Genomic DNA, 20,215 nt, shown 5'->3' on the forward strand with positions numbered 1-20,215 from the left:
ATCAATGAACAGAATAAATAAGCCAGAAATAATGCTGCATAGTTTTAGCCATCTAATCTTCAACAAAGCAAACAATACATACACTGGGAAAAGGACACTCTCTTCAATAAATGGTTTTTGGAAAATTGGACTGCCATAGGCAGAAGAATGAAATAGGATCCCTATATTGCAAACAAGAATTAACTCAAGATGGATTAAAGAGTTAAATGTAAAACGTGAAACTGTAAAAATACTACAGGAAAATATAGGGAAAACTCTTCTTGACACGGGTCTAGGCAAAGAATTTATGACTAAGACCTCAAAAGCACAGTCAACAATAACAAATATAGACAAATGGGACTTAGCTAAACGAAACAACTTCTTCACAGCTAGAGAAATAATCAACAGAGTGAAGAGACAACCTGTTGAATGGGAGAAAATATTTGCACACTATTCATCTGACACGAGATTAATATCCAGAACATACAAAGAACTCAAAACAGTTAAACAACAACAAAAGCATAAATAACTCCATTAAATTGGGCACAGGATATGAATAGACATTTTTCTAAAGAAGACATGAAAATGGCCAACAGGTATATGAAAAAATGCATAACATCACTAATCATCAGAGAAAGGCAAATCAAAACCACAATGAAACATTAACTTACCCCAGTCAGAATGGCTATTACTAAAAAGTAAAAAAAAAAAAAAAAAAAAAAAAAAAACAGATGTTGGCGAGAATGTGGAGAAATGGGAACTCTTATACACTGTTGGTGGGAATATAAATTAGTATAGTCTGTATGTAAAACAATATGGAGGTTTCTCAAAGACTAGAAACAGAACCAGCAATCCCACTACTGAGTACTTATCCAAAGGAAATGAAATTATTATATTAGAAACATACTTGCACTCATATGTTTATTGCAACAATATTTACAATGAATCTACCTAAGTGTCCATCAACAGGTGAATGGATAAAGAAAGTGTGCTATATATATGCAATGTAAGACTATTCTGCTGTAAAAAAGAAAAAAAAAAAAAAGAAATCATATTCTTTAAAGCAACGTGGGTGGACCTGGAGATCATCATCCTAAGTAAAACAAGTCAGGAACAGAAAGACTAATGCAACATATTCTCATTCATTAATGGGTGCTAAAAAACTGTGTTCACATGGATGTAGAGAGTAGGATAATAGATAACGAAGACTTGGAAGGGTGAATGGATAGAAGTGGGGAGAAGGATGTGAAATCAGTGGGTAAAACATACATTATCTAGATGATGGATACCCTATAAGCTCTGATTTGAGCACTGCGCAACCTACACATGTAATAAAATTGCACATATACCTCATAGACTTACACAAATTTTTGAAAAGCACTTAAAATAATCCAATCTCTACCTCCCCATTTTCCTCCTAGACCTCCCCTGTTTACGGGAAGCTGAAGTAATACTTTGCCTAATCCCATATAATTTCCCAGCCAAACTTTTATGTATTCCATAAGCCAGAAAGAACAAATACAAAACTTATACCTAATATAAATGCTTAAGAAAAGAATATCATTTCTTGGTGAAAACTAGCAGTGTTTATTATGTAAAAGGTTTTATCAATTGACTTTTCTGTGGTTATATTGCAGTATCTATTTTTTCTTATATTGGAAATCTAAATAGTCATAATCCTAAAAAAGATGATTTTACAAAGTAGTTTATGCAGATGTCCCAATTCTAACAATGATTAAAAATATTTTTTCAAAAAATAGATTATGATTTAATAAGCATTATTTTATTATAATTATACTCTTAAAACATTTTAGTTAGACATTTTAGCTATGTCTAGACTACATCATTATAAGCATCAATAAGTAAATTTATTTAAGAGCTATGTTTTGCTTTATGTGAATTAGAGCTTCTGAGCATCAGTATAACAAATTATTTTTAATAAATGCTTAAGAATGCGTTACTTGTTTTAAATAATGATGTCAATTTATTTTATTGTCATGATGATGTAACATATACAATTTTAAGGAATGCTGAGTATTATGTTTACTGTTGTTATAGTTCTTACATTCTGCATCTCAAAACACTATGTTGTACTTCATCTTTTGCTTGTCTTTTGAATAATAGACTTGTTCTTTTAGAGGTGTAGAGTATAAGTCATTAACTATTACAATATGATCATTTCATATCATATGGTTGCTAAAGTAGTATATATTTATTTTCTAAAATATATAGAAAAATAAAGAAATATTTTTTAGTTTTATGAATCACACAGTGGTGAGAAAGATAGAAATTGGAAATAAAAGAGTAGTATAAAATGTGCAAAAAAGTAAATTCAACTTTAACTAGGCATCCAGAAAAAAATCACAATATAGAAAATGCATGGAGATTTTCTTTCAAAGTTTACTTGATAAGAATTACAGCATTAACTTTTTATAATTGTTTTGATCCAAACTAGATAATTTTGAGGTGGAAGTTTACTTACATAAAATATGTCTGACTGGTCAAGGATAATAACAAAAAAAATATTAATGTAGAATTTTTATTTCATAGGATCTAAAAGGATATGTTGGTATTTTGGCATTAAAGTATAAATTAAAGGAAATTTAATAATATTTGGAGATGCTGAAGTAGAAGGAACTACTGTGGTTATGTCACTGAAAATTAATCATGATAACTGAATGTATCAACATTTTTTCCCTATCATCTCTTGACATACCAACTAAACTTACTGTTCTATAATTTTATCCCTACATCAGTGAACCTTCAGCTAATATTTGTATTTTCTGAAACAGAATTTGTGACTCAAATCATGAGAGAATCAATGCAAATAAGGTAAAAGATGGAGATATGAAAATTTGTTAATTTTGTCTAGCTTTTATCTTAACACAAACTTCATTTTCACAAACTAAACATGCATGAATATGCTACTTTCCCCAAGGAAATACAAAACACTTTAGCCCTTTAGTCTATATGTAGACTTCAAACTTTTAGCAGTGATTAGGCATAAAAATATTTTACATTTCTCTGAACTCTATTAGGACAAAATTTATCAGGCACAACACTGACAATTGAGATTATCCTCATGTCAGGGAGACCACAAAGAGATGTACAAAGTTGAGACTAAAGGAAGCATGCCTTCCTTAAAAGGCAACAGTTACTCACTTCCTACCAATTTTTATCTTCAAAGAGTTTTGGATCAATGCTATCAGATATTTCAGTTTTTCAAGAGAAGCTGAAAATCTGGATTCTAATGAGAAATATGTGAAATTTAACACTGGCAACTGTTTCTTAATCACTGAACGTGGTACTTGCCAACAGCCTACCAATCACAGAAATGAATGACGGGATGCTCTTTCCTGTTTACAACAAATTTATGACCTATTTTAGTGTTGAAAAGCATGTTAACATATATCATCTTTTATAAAAAATCTTCACTGTAAAATATTTTCCTGGTTATTCCATTCCATATCCCTTCCCCCACCACCATATCCATGTTTTGAGGTGAAACAAAGGCTGTGAGACACTAGGTATATTGTCTAAGATCACAAAACATGTAGACTAGTAGAGTCAGGACTTAATAAAATCAACTGTTCTGATTTCATAGTCCATATTTTCCCATTGAAATACTTGGTTTTAGACAAAATTTTTTTGGCCATGTACATTCATTTGTTTAAAGGTGAATTGGACAAGGTATGCCAATTACCTCTGTTCCAGTGATCTTTCCTAGCAAGCACTTCAATAAATATATCATTAATGATTAATATCTTTATCTCAACTAATCACATTACAAAACCATTACAATATTTTTATAACAACAATTAATAATATTACAACAATAAAATTGTAACAACTGCAAAACTACTACAATTACATAAATAAGCATTTGATATACTCACAAATATATATATAAATTATATATATATAGAGAGAGAGAGAGAGAAAACATGTACTAAGTTATTTAGTGACATTTAGACTGTGTTATTGAGTCTTCATACATTCTCTTGATTTTCATTTTATAGTTTGATTTATCTGTATTTATATGGGCTAATGGTTGTCAGAAGAAGAGGAGAAGGAGCTCCCTTGAGGGTTAAAGAGTTGTAATGATTTTTCAATTATCCCAAGTCTAGTAAATTAAATGAACAATATTTTTGAGTCTTTGTGACAACAAAACCTCCTACTATAGTATCCTTCACTCTGTGTGACTGGTTTATTCATCATTTCGTGTCAAATTTTCATGAATTGATTCAAACTTCAATAAGTTTTCCCTATTTGGATTGCAGCCTCCATTTTGTCAAATTGGCAAAATCTTCTGACACACCCTATCAAAGATTTAAAACAGCTTTTGTTTTAATCCACTTTGTCTATTGGTGCCTTCATCACTTGGTCTTTTAATATCATTAAAATATTCATGTGTCATGTAGTTTTAACTGTTTCCAAGGGCCTTACAAAAAATTTTGTGAAAGGATTCTTTACTTTGGACTAATAAAACACAACTGTATGCTCTTCTCTCATATGTTCACAGCTAATTAAACTTTCTTTCATTAATACTACAATATTTCTTAATCATCTTGCTCTATATTTTTCAGAAAAATGACTTTGTTGTCAGCACAGTAATCTTAGGCACAGTTTGCTCTGGTGAGCATCCCAAATGTGAACCATGATTTCTATGTTGTGTCAAGCATACAGCTTTCGAAGACTTAAAAAATCAATTCTTAATCATGTCCTATATTTCAAAAGTCTTATTATGACATGGATCCTTTGGAAATTTTTCTTTCAGGCCTTCTTGAATTCTAGGCCTTCTTTTTGCACTCACTGCTAATCTACATTATATCCCTGTTATTATGAACTTACTTGAAAGATTTACAATTTTTTTGTCTTTTTTAATATCCAGAAAAATGTCAGTTAGTTTTTGAAAAGTCTTATTATTTTGATATAAGAAATTATTCCCCGGATCCCTAAAGAATGACGGTTATAATTTAGCTTAATGCTTAATATACTTTTTAATAATCACTTGTTTTTACATGTTCTTCTCTCCATTACATTTTTAACTAACTTGAAGAAAGAGACTCTCTATTTTTCATTTAAGCATCACTTGAGGCCAGAGCCTACTAAGTTTTCAATAAATGTTTCTGAAATTTAATTTGGGCTTTTCTCTTTAACATATTACTTCATTGGGTAAAGTCACAGAGTTCACAATTAATCTATTCTTTTATAAAAATTGAAATTACCATTTATTTTTGCTTCATTTGAACATTAACTTATGGAAAATAATTATATGCTCTTTAAAATAATGTTTGTTATGAAATGGGTATAAGTCACTTGGCAGATAATCTTCTGACTTAAAATATTAATGATGAAAGGACACATTCATATTTTTGGTATACAACCTTTTTTCTCTACGTGTCACTGTATCTTCTTTAATAATCAAATATGCTTCAGCATTTAAAAATTATTTTAGAGGATTATATTATTGTCTTTTATGTAAAACTCTTATACCTTTTATAATAAAAATACATAAACCAGAAATTCTAAAGCATAGATGACATCAGGCTTACAGAAATAAATAGCTTTTCAGATTTTTTTAATTAAAAAAACCCTAAAATCTGTTAAGAAATTATTACTGTCATCTTTTGTAAGTTAAGAGCAAAATATTCTTATTTCTTTTTTAGAAGATATATATTTATTATTGTGAGTAGAAGAGTTGAAGACTGTTTTTGATGTATGTAAAATAATGGTATAGACAGATTAATTGTTAATAATTGTTAATCAGATTAACAAATTGTTAATAATCAGAACAAAAAACAACTATCATGATTCTCATCCACCAAATAATTATTTGAAAAATAATGTTAAATATAAAACATGTAATATACTTTTTGTCTTGTAGATTCTAGTGATTTCTAAAATTAAAAGTCACTTGCACAAAAAGGTAATTATTTTTATGTTAAATTAAACTTTATATAGCATAAATATTTACTGTTAATAGTTACCTTATTATAAAGTAAAAAGTAAAAAAGGAAGCTATAGAAATCAAGTGCAAGATAAAAGACATATAAGTAAGGAAATGATTAAAACAAGCAAAGAAGAAGTCATGTTTTAATTTGTCAAATAACTAGTAATTTAATACAGGGTTATGTTCCATAAATAAATTTAGGTTAAAATGAAAGATTACATTGCAACTTCCCAATTTAAATTATGAATAAAGAAGAGCTAATTTATCATCTCATCTCCAAATATAGGCTTGCAGAACAAATGACACAGTATGGCATTATTTTTTATTTTTGATTAGAAATATGCAATGACAGCAACATATAACACACATCAAACTCATACCTCACCTACACAATTGCACCTCTAAGAAACATAGATCTATTTATACTTTGGATAGTCACAAACAACAAACATCAAATAAGCTGCAATATCAATTTTTGAAAGAAGTGGAATGATAGTCTTTGGAATATTGCTCAATAGAAAATTTTAAAAATGAGATAAAATATCAAGGAATGTAAAACAGAAAAATACTTACATTTATAATAATTTTACTTAAATATATGACATTTACATTTAACTTTTTAATATATTCAACTTTATGAAATAAAATTGCTCATTTTATAAACCATTATTATATAGGTCATTTAAATCAGAAAGAGAAAATTTTTTTATTCTGTAATAAGTATTTGAACTGTTTCTTGAATCTAATTCAGGTATTTTGTTTATTACTTTACTCCTAATAGTGAATAGATACTTATTGAGTTGACTGATTACAATATATTAATTACTTAATGCTTTATAATGAGTTAACAAATCATTCTTCATACTAATAAAGTAAATTATGCGCTTTTCGAATTTTAGACTGTTGCTTTTTTTTTTTTTTCTTTAGATGAAGTCTTACTATCCCCAGGCTGGAGTGCAGTGGCACCATCTCGGCTCGCTGCAACCTCTGCCTCCTGAGTTCAAGCGATTCTCCTGCCTCAGGCTCCCCAGTAGTTGGGACTACAGGCATCCGCCACCATGTCCAGCTAATTTTTGTATTTTTAGTAGAGACAGGGTTTCACCATGTTGGTCAGGATGGTCTCAATCTCTTGACCTCGTGATCTGCCCCAAAATACCTTCAATTCTACACAGAAAATATTATCTTATAATAGTGCATATATATATGTGTGATACATATATAATCTCCTTTTATTTTTCATTAAAACAACAGTGATGTCAACATATTTAAATTTCTTTAGTGATCATCCAAATACTCATTTCTTCCATATTTCATCTTAAAAAATTGGAAATAGCTTTCATTAAAATGAAAATGAGATATATACATAAAATATAGAGAGAGGGCTAGAAAGTTAAAATAACTCATAATTTAAAGTTTATTATTTTACTGTATAGGAAGGAAAAATTATACTATGTAAAGACTACTGATTTATTTTCACTCTACTATAATTTGTTTACTGTCTTTTGTGAAATTTTCACTAAGTAACTGCTAATAATATTCATTACCGAGGCTATGCTCCAGTTAATACTGATACTTCCACCTATAATACAGAGACGTATTATAGCAAACCAAAATCTATTCTGGTAAATTTACACTTATATTCATAGTCATTTAGCTTATTGTTCATCTAGAATTTGATTTTATTTTTCGAATACAATGTAAATCATAATACAGCATTTGAAAGAAAATACAAATGACAGATACTCTTGGTAAAAATGTGTTTATATCTCGTTAAATACAGGTGCTATTATTGACTCAACTATATCTACCTAAAGGAAATAAATATTTTAGAGGTAAGTAACATTTTTCTATGTACAAGGGTAGTTTCATAAGAGTTACTGTAGTTTTCTAGAACTTGTATGATCACACTCATCTGAGGTTAACCACACTAACTCTTCACTGGTCCTACAGGATGAATATAAACAATTTATTGCTGTTGCTTTATTGTGACATATTGTAAACATATATGTATACATACACAAGTGCATATACATATGTATTTATTTACGTATTTAAGGTAATACAACAAGCTGTTGAAACTCCAAGCATAAAAGTCTATGGTTTTGTTTTTTTCTCAAGAATCAAACCATGACTGTGAAAAACTATTCTTGGAATGCTCTATTTTTCTTTGGGGACAAAATTAATTTTCTTGACAATCTTGATTCCTCGCTATAATATTAAAAGGAAAAGATAATAATAGTGGTTAAAGATAACTCCTTACAAATGGAAATCAAGAAATAAGCTGTTTTATCCCCTGAATACTTTTTTTCTTTAAAATTAACTCACATGGCAATTGCCAAAGTTGAAACCTGCTCAGCCAGAACATTGCCTATAGTTACAATCTGCCAACACTTTCAAAACTGTATATTTTGTATGTAAATGAAATCTGAAACACTAGCAAGGAGAGAGAAGCTTGGCTATTTATAAAGAGTCAATATCTAATGTTGTAATTCAAGAAATACAACACATTCCCTAGAAAACTTAAATTATATATGGTTCTACATAGAGTAGTGAAGGGAAATCCTACCAGTGTATAATCTTGATCTGTGCACTTGTTTATTTTTAATTTTTTAACATCTTTTACCTGAAATGAGAGATGACCTAATGGCAAATGGCTTGGCTGGATGATCGGGGATTTGGATATCAATGGGGAAGAGTAAATATCACTCAGACACTCTGTATGATCTTCTTAAAAAAAAAAAAAAAAAAAAGGCTTTTTTACTGTATGCTAGATAGGTGTGTCTTATGTAGATATGACATAATTATTACTTATAATTGGAGATTAAGTACTATTTTAGCAGATGTGTATTTAAGGAGATATGTATGGGTGCCAAATTGACAAGTGATGAACTATAATGACTTTGTCAAATTGGCTAAGCTAAACTGTGTTGTTCAGAATTCCTTTTCTAATGCATCTAGGTAGGATGGGCTACAAAAGATCTTCTCTTGTAAGCGTTGGTGGACAAAGGGGATTCAACAGCCATTTGTAGCCTAACTTCCTCCAGTTACTCAAACACAGTAGTGTATGTGTTCTATAAAGGGTATTTTTTTAATTTTTTTTTTTTTTTTTTTGGTGGCGGTGGAGGTGAAATTAAAGTTCCCAATCTGTTATCTTTAAATTAGAAACACCCTGGGTATACTTGATTTAATCAGTGGAAAATTCTTAAAAGTGAGTTTGGACTTTTTTTTTCGTGAGGAAGAGATTGATTTCCGCTTTTTGTAGTAAGTTTGGTCCATGCCGATGTAGTTCCAGCCTGGCCATTATCTTTCAGACTTTAGACTTGCTAAATAGCAAGTTCACATTTAGAATTACTGAGTAAACATCCACAGTCGCTTTAGCAGCAAATTTGTTTATATATGTAGTCTCCACTGTTTCTGTTATAGAATCCTAGTTAATAAAGATTTTGATACAAAAGTGATTACAGAGCAACAGATTTTTCAGGATGTATTATTTTAATTTTTCTGGGTGTTCTGAAAGTGTTTTTCTAATCTGATTAGATTTAATAGTACTAAAGAATGTTTCCAGTGGTAAAGACAGCAGCGGTTCAGTAAAGTTTTAAATGGGCCTAGAACTCCAAGATGAAAGAAGTCAAGCAGATTTGAAGCAGTTTAGTTACACTTCTGTTGGATTGGATTTGAAAAAAAAAAACAAAAAGCCTATATCTGTAGATGATCACATGGCATGGGCAGCCTCTTAGATTTGAAGTCCTCAGTCCTTCAACCACAAAAACATGAAATTCTGCCAGAAATCTTCAAGTTTAGAAGAGAACTCCAACCCCAGATAAGACTGCAATTCTTTCCAAAACCTTGATTTCATCCTGGTAAGATTTAGAGCAAAAGACCCACATAGCTTACGCTTCTACTCTTGACCCAAATAAAATGTGAAATGATACATCTGTATCGCTTTTGTTTTGAATTTCTAAGTTTGTGTTAATTGTTATGAAATAATAGAAAACTAATACAAAAGATAATACATAGGGTTTTTTGTTTGTTAGTTTTTGAGACCGAGTTTCCCTCTTGTCACTTAAGCTGGGGTGCAATGGCGCAATCTCAGCTCACTGGAACCTCTGCCTCCCGTGTTGAAGGGATTCTCCTGCTTCAGCCCCCCAAGTAGCTGGGATTACAGGCGCCCATCACCACACCTGGCTAATTTTTGTATTTTTAGTATAAATGGGGTTTCACCATGTTGGCCAGGCTGGTCTCAAACTCCTGACCTCAGGTGATCCACCCACCTCGGTCTCCCAAAGTGCTGGGATTACAGGCATGAGCCACCATGCCCAGCAAAAATATGATATCTAGGTTTTATTAATCTAATATTATATACATTACTAAGGCAATCATACAGTAAAATCAATATACCACATAATATGTATGTATATAATATGTGTATAGTAGCAAATACTAAATATGCATTATTCACATTTTCTCCTGACCAAACAAGAAATTTTCATTCCCCAGTTTCTTGCCTTTATTCTGGGGCTGTATGACAGGGTTCTCTTCAATATAATCTGAGCAGAAGTCAAATATGCAATATCTAGCTCTGGATACAGAATTTCTTTTGTGTACACCAAGCTCTCGCTTGCCATGCAAAAATAGCAAATTGGAAGGACACAGGTCTCTGAGTTACCACTTGTCAGAGAACTCTTAGCAATACATTCTGTGCTTTAAAGGACTGGGTTTTAGGTCAAGGTATAGATTTTAGTCATGTTAAAGAATAATATTTGGGATTTCCTTGAAACAGCTTTTACCCAATCTACTACAGTGTATGTATGTTTCTCTGGAATACAATATAGTACCTTATAAAGAATTTGAGTTTGAAACTTGATTGTATAAAATTTGAGTTTGAAGTCTGAAAGCCTGAATGAAATACAGCTAGTCCATTTACTATATAGTGATTTTGGCAAAATATAAGGCAATTATAAAAATGTTCATGTTAGAACTTTGGATATTGTCTCACAACTGTTTAAGTGTTCAATTTTTTCTCCTCCTTTTCTTATTCTTCTCCTTCTCCTTCTCTTCCTCCTTATCTTCCTCATTTTTTTTTCCTTTCTTTTTTTTTTTTTTTTTTTTTTTTTTTTTTGAGAGGGAGTCTCACTGTCACCCAGGCTGGAGCGCAGTGGTGCAATCTCAGCTCTGCCATGCAATGCAAGCTCCGCCTCCCGGATTCACGCCATTCTCCTGCATGCTCCGCCTCTTGCACGCCATGCAATGCAAGCCCCGCCATGCAATGCAAGCTCCGCCTCCCGGATTCACGCCATTCTCCTGCCTCAGACTCCCGAGTATCTGGTACTACAGGCGCCCGCCACCGCACCCGGCTAATTTTTTGTATTTTTAGTAGAGACAGGGTTTCACCATGTTAACCAGGATGGTCTTGATCTCCTGACCTCGTGATCCACTCGCCTCGGCTCCCCAAAGTGCTGGGATTACAGGCATGAGTCACCGCCCCCGGCTGTCTTCCTCTTTTTCTTTTCTTCTTTCTCCTCCTCCTCCTCTTTTCCTCCTCCTCCTGAATCTCTGCTCCCCTTCCTCCCCCTTCTAGTCCTTCTCCTACTTCTTTTCTATTTTGTTCTATTTGCATTTCAGTCTGTGTATTTTTACTGACTTATCCTGAAGGTCACTAATTTCTTTCTCAGTCATGCCATGTTACAGACGGGCCCATAAAGACATCCTTTATCTGTTATTGTTTTGCTGTTTGTGGTGGCGTTATTTGTAAAATGAGCATTCAATTCGCTCTTATAATTTACATATTTGTCTCCTAATCATGCTTGTAATCTACCTTTTCCATCAGAGCTTTAAACATGCTATTTATTGTTATTTCAATAAAAATACTCTAATTTCAAAATATTTTTATCATCCCATAATAAATATCATATTCTTTAGCAGTCATTTCCCGTTTGCTCTTTTCCCCTACCCCTGAAAATTACTATTCTACTTTTATCCTATTGATTTGCCTCTTCTGGACATTCCACATAACTGGATTCATATAAGATGTGTCCTTTTGTGTCTGACTTCTTTCACTCATCATATGTTTTCAAGTCTCATCCTTGTTGAAGCACCAATGAATACTTTATTCCTGTTTAGAGATAAATATTTAATTGTATAGATAGACCACATTTTGCTTATCTATGGATCTACTGATAAATAATTTTGTTTTTTTCCAGTGTATAGCTAATATGAATAATGCTTCCACGAACATTTATGTAAATGATTATTTGTGGAAACATGTTTTCAATTACTTTGCCAAATTTCTGGGTCTTTTGGCAACTCTATGTTTGACTTTTGAGGAACTGTTTTCCAAAGCAATTATACCATTGTATATTCCCACCAGCAGTATATGAGTGTTCCATTTTTTCCATATTCTTGCTAATACTTGTAATTGACTGTGTTTTCTAATTTTATTTATTCTAGTAGATGTTATGTGATATATTGCTGTGATTTTAAATGATCTTTCCTGAATGACTGAAGATGTTGAGCATCTTTTCATGTGCTTATTGGTAATTTGTAAATCTTCTTTGGAAAAAATGTCTATTCAATTCTTATGTCTACCTTTCAATTCAGTGGCTTGTGTAGTCCTTATTGATATTTAAACATTTTAAACATATTCTGGATGATAGAGCCTTACCTTTATCAGATTTCTCATTTTCAAATATTTTCATGCATTCTGTGAGTCATCTTTTCACTGTCTTGATAGTGTCTTTTGAAGATTTTTTTTTTCATTTTGATAAGTCTGCTTCATTTTATCTTAATTGCTGTGCCATATGTATTATAATCATATGGTAAAAATGTTGCATATTCAACATCACAACATTTGTAGTTATTTTTTCTTCTATTCATGAGTTTATTTCTCATTTAGATAATTAATTTTCAATTAATTGCTATATATGGTGTGTAAAAGGAGGCCCACTTGAACGTCAGAATAATGTTTGTTGAAAGCATATTTTTCTCCATTGAATAGCATAGGCATGCCTGTGGAGAAATAACTGACTCTCAATAAATGGGTTATTTTCTTGACTCTCAATTCTTAAGACATATACACTGATGTATATTTCTAACCTTATTCCATTGCTACACATTCTTGATTACTATAACTTTTTAGTAAGTTTTGAAAACAAGTTATGTTTCCCAAATTTGTATTTTTTTTCTCAAGATGTTTTGTACATTCTGTATCATTTGCATTTCCAAATGACGTTTAGAAACATTTTGTCAATTTATGCAAAAAAGACAGCTTGGATTTTGTTAGAAATTGTGCTGAATCTGTAGGTCAATTTAAAGTATATTGCCATCTTACAACATTACAGTTAAAAATTAAGGAACATGTGATATTTTGCCTTTCATTTTCTTTCTATTTCTGTCTATTTTGTTTCATCGATGTTGGTAGTTTTTAGTGTACAAGAGTTGTGTTTTGGGGTGAATATATTCCTAGGTGTTTTATTAATTTTGAAGCCATTGAAAACGTAATTATTTTCTTAATTTCAGGTTCAGAGGTTCATCGTTAGTGCCTAGAAATGCAATTAAGTTTTGTACATTAATCTTACAGCCTGCAACCTCATTGAACTTATTTAATAGTTTAAATTTTTTAATGTGTATGTGGATTTTTTACTATTTTCTCTATACAAAATTATGTTGTCTGCAAATGAAGATGCTTTTACTTGTTCCTCTTTTATCTGGATTATATTTGGTTTATTTGTTTTGTTAAATTGTCCTGGATAAAACAGCCATTAAAATATTAAAAATAAATTATAAGAGTGGACATTCTTGTCTTGTTTCTGATTTAAGGAGGAATATTTCAGGCTTTCATCAATAAGTTTAGTTAGCATTTTACATAGATGCCTTTTCAATGGTTAGAACATTCTCTTCATTTCCTAGCTTCGTAGTTTCCTATTTCTTTATCATTAAAGGGTATTTGATTTGAGCAAATTATCTGTATCTGAATCTATTGGAAGATCAATTTAATTCCTATGTCTACCTTTTAATTCAGTGACGTGTTTATTTGTTATTTAGTTTTTTAAAATTTAATCTATTTTAAATATTAAAAAAATTAAATATATTTTTATTTACTATAATTTTTTATTTTTTTTCAACCTTTGTTTTCTGAACAAATCCATAGTACCAAAATATTTTTCAATCTTATATGACAAATTTGTGTTTAAATTTCCAGCCATTTTGGAAATTTTATCTTGTACCTGTTTTGCAGCAGATGCTATGCATATGTTATCAGCCTAGGTGTTATTTAAGCATTTAAGCAATGTCATATTAGTGCCTCAGTAGAATTATAGTTTATAGATCACTTTGCAAGTAGATGAGATAACAAAATTCAATGTTCTTCAGATGTGAATATCCGTACTTCCTACTTTATCATGATTTTTCTTGATCACATATTATACACATAAACACACACATAGAAAATTTAGTGTGTGGGCAGTAATTTTTCTATTTTTCCATTAGAGAAAATATCAGTGAGACTGGGAATCAGTGGACAGATAAGTAGCACAAAACAAATGATGCCCTTCTGATAGAAATTTTCAACCTACACATAATGGCTTTTGTCATTTTATTTAGCACTTGTTATCTGAGTGGTCATTTATGTAAGTTTTTTTTTTTCCTTGTTATATGAGGTTATCTTTATGCTCAGTAATTTTACATTAAGACAATTTTCTCGGTAAACCTGGAGACCTGATGCTATTTTGTTGAAGCAAAGCTCTGTTAGACAGAGCTTTAAGTACAAAGGGCTTGCAACAAACTAGTTACTTAATTTCATTATGGACTCAGTTACATTAGCCATTACAAATAGCTTTTTCAGTGTATGTGAAGTCATGATTTTCATCAAAGTTTACTTCAAAAAGTATCAATACATTTTATTAACTTATTATTTGAGAATAATAACAAACCATATTAAAGTAAAACAACGTTGCAATCAATTTTTATCTTTCCACCAAAAGAAAATTTATCTCTTCATGTTTATCATAATTTATCATTTTGAACATCACAAGTTAAAAGACTGAAAAACCCTTGTAGCTATATTCTGTAAATTGAGGATCTCCCAGGATAACAGAGTAAGAAACATGAAATTCTGGAGACATTTTCCACTCCATTTTACTATTCCATCTTATATAAGAGACAATTTGTGATTTTCCAAATGAGGTAATGAAAATAAGAAGCAATCACCCAGGCAGGTGTGTTTTAAAATTGCACACTTTTTTTTTTTTTTCAAAAGGGGTGTTCTAAAGACCTTCATTTGAAATAAGGTAAAATCACAAGATGATCAGAGACATAGAGGAGCTTAGCTAGAGAATGCAGTTCAGAAAAATGTTGGCTCAGAAGCAGTGAAACACATCTTGAGTTTTAATTTTGGATTGAGATTTAGACTTAGATCAGACTGCTACTGCAAAAATCACCCACTGAGTGAATACTACTTTGTGTGCTCCACAATCACCACCATCCCACAAAGTGCGGAAAGGCACTACTTTTTTTTAGATTATTGAACTTTCATTTTTTCACACCTCCTTCACATGCAGCTGGAGAAGCTTAAAGTCTCAGTAATAGGTTTGATTCATTGCTGCCGCTCTGAAGACTTGGTTTTCGTATTTTTAGATTTTCACTAAGAGAGAAGAAACATTAAGAGTTCATATATTTCAGAAGGCATTTTCCATTATTGAATCATTTTAATATGTTTTTATTTAAAAATGTCCTTATCTGAAAGTAAGAATGACCAAACAATATAACCATCACACATGCACAATTAACATTTTGATAACAATCTCAATGGTACAAATTAATAATTCATACTATCCTGAAATAATAAATAAATATTTTCTAGATGTCCTCAAATTAATACATAAAAGATAATAAATGTATATGCAAAACTAAGCATATATTGTACACATTATTTAACCATGCATATATATATATATATACACATAGATTATATATATATACACACACAGATATACACACACACACACACATATACCAGTAACAATTGGAAACTTGATATGAAGCATACAGATACATAATTTGATGTTATATTGTATATGTAATGCATATATACACATACTATATATTCATTAATTCCTTATTTATGCATGTTAGAATAATTTAAATTTCCATGTTATGCAATTAACTTGAATTTAAATATAATTGTGAATAAATATTAATTCATTATATTAATTCATTATATTAACCCTAGTCAGCTACTAATCAACATCTATATAGGCAGGTAGAAACATATAATTAACACAGTGTAAAACAAAAATAATATACTTACTTTTGTATTAAAACTTACCAATCCTATAACCTGTAAATACTTGTCAAAATTAAGATTGAATAGGAATACCAAGGTAAAAAAAAATAGTAATTGAATTTTTACTTTTCCCCAAATGTACTTATTCTTAATATGCAGATTTTGTGTCTTCAGGAGGCATTTATCATTTATCTTCCACAAATCATTGTGGCTGCAAACATTGCCAGCTAAAAATTTCATTTAAACTCTAAATTTTCATCCCCGTTTTAATATCTACATACAAATATTGAAAAGAAAACTACTGGGAGAGTGGTGCTTTTAACTATTTCATCTAGGGAAGAACTAACTTAACGGTATATTGAAACTAAAATAAAATGTTTTTATTAGATTCACATGTGTGAACTAAATTACACAAAGATATTTTCTACAATCTATATCTTCTACAATATAAATTTTATATAAATTATCTTGCACATATATTCATCTATTGAGGTGTGTTATTGTCACCCTGCAAAGGGGAGATGAATCCCTGCCTCACCTCCCAAAATTTGATTTAAATGTCACAACTGATGACATCACATGTCACCAAGCAGGTGTGAGTAAATTTACTTCTCATAGACAAGACTTTCTGGGGAGGGCAGGGCAGACTCTCAAGCAGTCCAAAAATGATTTGGGAGAGGAGGAAAAGGCAACTGGATTTGGTTTTTTATTATGGTTTTTATTATGGTCAGAAAGCAGGGCTAACCTGAGGGTTGCCATGTGGGCAGGGTCATACATGATTTTAACTTCTTACTGGTGCCCAAGGAGGGAGCACCTGGACTCTCTTACCAGTTTACCTGGATGTTGAGGAGAAGGGAAGGAGGAATAGCAGGGCTTTCAGTCTTTCAGAAATCAAGCATCAAAAATAGAGTGAGACTATTACAACGTGACAGAAATAAACTACCTGCATCAAAGCACTGTTTATGAAAAGCAGAAAGCTTATTTTTAACTACGAACAGTATTCTTCAAAATGATTATTGATTCAAAATATGTAGCTATACTCTTTATAATGAGTAATAAAGACTAATTTATGGATGCCATGCATCACATTTTAAGCAAATTTAGTTGAAGAACTCTGTTTATCACTGTAAGACTCTGTTTTTAACATAGACAATATGTCTGTCTTGTTTGCTGCCAGTCTGCTTGGCATTTTCCAATTTTCTTAAGCATCTCTGAGTTTTGTCTTTAAGAAGTAAAATTTCATTATTCCAGTTTCTTACAGGGTATCAGCATCAAATGGATTTTCAGTCTTATCTATCTGGCTTTCTTTCAAAACAGATGGTAACACCATGTACATTTTCTCCTCAACTTAAAATTATTTTTCCTGTCTTTTCATGTCTTTGATAGACTTCCTAATAGGATAAAAAATTGCTTTACCTGATGGATATTCAGTGATGTTTCTGCTTCTTCAAGATATGCCAAACATATCTTCTGGGCAGTGCAAAAAAAAAAAAAAAAAAAAAAGAAAGAAAAAAGAAAAGAAACAAAAAACATAAATGTTATATAGGATATTTGAGTTGTTTTTCCATGACTTAAAGTTTCAAAATGCATGTGATGTTATTTCTTAAAAACCTCCCCCATTAATTAGGCTGTTGAAATATAGGTCACAGAATTGATATTTTCATAAACCATGAAAAAACTATAATACTTATAAATTTAATACATCTGAACAAATATTTCATAGTAGCATTAACTGTTAAATAAGTTAAATCTAGCAAAAGATATATTAAAGACAATTATACTAAACGTTTATTTTTAGGATGTTACTATTTCTAAGACACTTCTTTCAAAGCTTACATATTCATACATTTAAGGAAAAAGTCAGGGAGCTATTAATATTTTTGGATACTATATTATTCACAGTAATAATTCTAAAATTTTCCTTATCATGTCTTCCTCTGAAATGTCTTTAGTTAGCATGAGATAACTAATACAAATAATTTTTGAAGTGGGAGAAGGTATCATTGAATGATCTTTTGTTCCTTATTTCAGGGAGCAAAATAATGTTCTAGAAACAAAAGAGACTAACGTAAGCCAGTGAATGCTTATGATTTTATAAACAGAACGACTCCAGGACAATATACTACTCAAATCCCTGGGGAAGGATAACACTAGAGGAAGACTCCTAAAACGATTCAGATATGGTGGAAGTGAAGTTCTTCCAAAACAAGGGCAGTTATCTGTGGAAGATGTAACCACAATGGTACTGTGTACACCCAAACTATGTACCCTTACAATCTCTGACTCTGGAAAAACTAGAGAAAATGCATCAGGCAGTATGGGATACAATTCGCCAACAAGAAGTGGCAGAAAAGGAACAACAGCAAATACCCTCATTGAATGATAACTTAGCACTTTAGGCAAACAACCTGACTACAATCTGAAGGTCTGTAGAGTGTGGTTCTCCAGTAGGTTGCATGCCTACTTGAGACTGCATAGAAAAAGGTCACTGGTTCAGATTCTTCTTTTTTTTGAGACGGAGTCTCGCTCTGTCACCCAGGCTGGAGTGCAGTGGCCGGATCTCAGCTCACTGCAAGCTCCGCCTCCGGGGTTCACACCATTCTCCTGCCTCAGCCTCCCGAGTAGCTGGAACTACAGGCGCCCGCCACCACGCCCGGCTAATTTTTTGTAGTTTTAGTGGAGACGGGGTTTCACTCTGTTAGCCAGGATGGCAGGATGGTCTCGATCTCCTGACCTCATGATTCGCCTGCCTCGGCCTCCCAAAGTGCTGGGATTACAGGCGTGAGCCACCGCGCTTGGTCTCTGGTTCAGATTCTTAAGAAGATAGATCCTGCCAAACAACGTATTATATTAAACTACTGCACATCAAATATTTAGTAATCAGAATTTCTTTATTCTTTATTTCTTTATTCATATTTATTATCAAATATGACAAACTGAAGGATCCACAGTCATCTTTCTTATTTCAATCCAATCCCTAGAGTGCCTCTAACACATAGAATGGGTGAAATTGATCTGGTATTGAATTAAACCTACTACTCTAATTTGGTAGATTCTATCACCATCATGAGAGAGGATAATTTAAAAAGATGAAAAACTTAGTGGAAGAAATGAAGACAGTACATATCTTATTGTTCTCTCTCTCTCTCTCTCTCTCTCTCTCTCTCTCCATTAACAGAAACTTTAAATAGGAGGGTTTGGAAAATTTTAATTTTAAAGCCATAGTGCCTTCTGCCTGAAAAGAGATCATTAAAAAGTAGTTAGTAATATTTTTCTTCAAGAACATTTTTTTCTTCCTCTTCAGCTTATCCTTTATACCCATGTATTTTTCAAGGAGTTATTGGCTTCATATATGCTACCCATTCTGAAGGTTAAGTTGATTGGCCAGCGTCAAGAGAGCTAGGATATTATTTCTTTTCACTGGAATTATTGGGATGAGAGTTTGATAGTATCTTTTCCAATGTCCTTCTGGGGTATAAAACTTACGTAAAATAGTGGTTGCAAACTATTTTTTCTGATATGAGCTCAAAGTCCAAGATGAAATAAATAAAAGAAGGGATGAGTTCCGAAGTGTGCAAATGATACAACAAACAAGAGAGAGCTATGTGTTAAGAAGAGACAACTCTTTGTAGTGGGGTAGATGTCTTGTTGTCTTGTACATTATGTTTAGTGGCACTTCTGCCTTCAGCTCACTAACTGGCAATAGCACCCTCCTTTCCTGCTGTGACAACCAAAAATGTCTGCAGACGTTTCCAAATGTCTCTTTAGTAGAGGAACAAAATCATCCCTGGTTGAGAACTACTGGGCTAGAGTAGCAACATAATTCATAGGCATATAGAGAATTGTCATCTGTTGACTCTACAACAGGAAGAGAATAAAACAAAGAACGTAACTCTGAAAACAATAGTACTAAATGGTGAACAGAAAAAAAAAAAAAAAGAATGTGAAAGGTGATTTGAAAAGAGCAAATAGACACTATAAAGAAGATTTAAGAGTAAGTGAAA

The sequence above is a fragment of the Macaca thibetana genome, chromosome 17 (genome assembly GCF_024542745.1).
Source record: "Macaca thibetana thibetana isolate TM-01 chromosome 17, ASM2454274v1, whole genome shotgun sequence".
Classification (NCBI taxonomy): Eukaryota; Metazoa; Chordata; class Mammalia; order Primates; family Cercopithecidae; genus Macaca; species Macaca thibetana.